The sequence below is a fragment of the Cariama cristata genome, unplaced genomic scaffold, assembly GCF_000690535.1.
Source record: "Cariama cristata isolate BGI_N322 unplaced genomic scaffold, ASM69053v1 scaffold31675, whole genome shotgun sequence".
Taxonomy (NCBI): domain Eukaryota; kingdom Metazoa; phylum Chordata; class Aves; order Cariamiformes; family Cariamidae; genus Cariama; species Cariama cristata.
In genome coordinates this window covers 4,714-5,292 of record NW_009616333.1, presented here as the reverse complement: position 1 = coordinate 5,292, position 579 = coordinate 4,714, and the positions used below count along the sequence as shown (strand labels likewise).

Sequence of the window (579 nt, the reverse complement as noted above, 5' to 3'; positions counted from 1 at the left end):
CGTGGCCACCAAGAAAGACCCCTGGGACCACCTTGACCAGGAGAAGGACCACCCTGACCAGGAGAAGGACCACCCGAGCCCACCTCCGGGAGGTCGTGCTTCCTGCAATTTTTACAAGAAAAGTCCCACCCAAGTTTTCCGGAGCTTGAGGTGCTTGATGGAGATGGGTGCTGTGATGGGCACCCAACTGCAGGCTTTGGCCGAGAGCCACCGAGCATCACTTCCCTCTGGGCTGCCCTGGTGTCCCTGGGACTTCTCCAGGCTGCTCCAGCACCCTTCTCCCAGGACCAGCATCCCCACCGGACTGGGACCACAAACTCCTTCCCTTGCTCGAGGCAACCCCGCTCCATGGGGTTGAGGTTTCACGGTGCTGGCTTGCTGTCATTGTGTCAAGAGAAAACCCAGAGCCTTAAATCAGGATTCGGCCATCGCACACAGCGGTACCCAACACAGGAGGATGCTGAGGCTGCTGTAAATGAAGACTCTCGCTGCACCGGGAAGGCAGAGCAGAGGGAGACGCTTCCCTCCGGCTCCTGAGCCGAGCCCTCGACCCGCATCCTTCGGGGTTCCCCCCGCATC

The 579-nt window shown here is 60.4% G+C and overlaps 1 protein-coding gene across 1 annotated transcript in view; it reads left to right on the top strand.

Annotated features, from left to right (window-relative positions):
- Nucleotides 1–579, top strand: part of LOC104161638 (signaling lymphocytic activation molecule-like) — a gene marked incomplete at its 3' end in the record, with an annotated part of 7,628 nt that overhangs the window by 3,339 nt on the left and 3,710 nt on the right. The window lies entirely within an intron of this gene.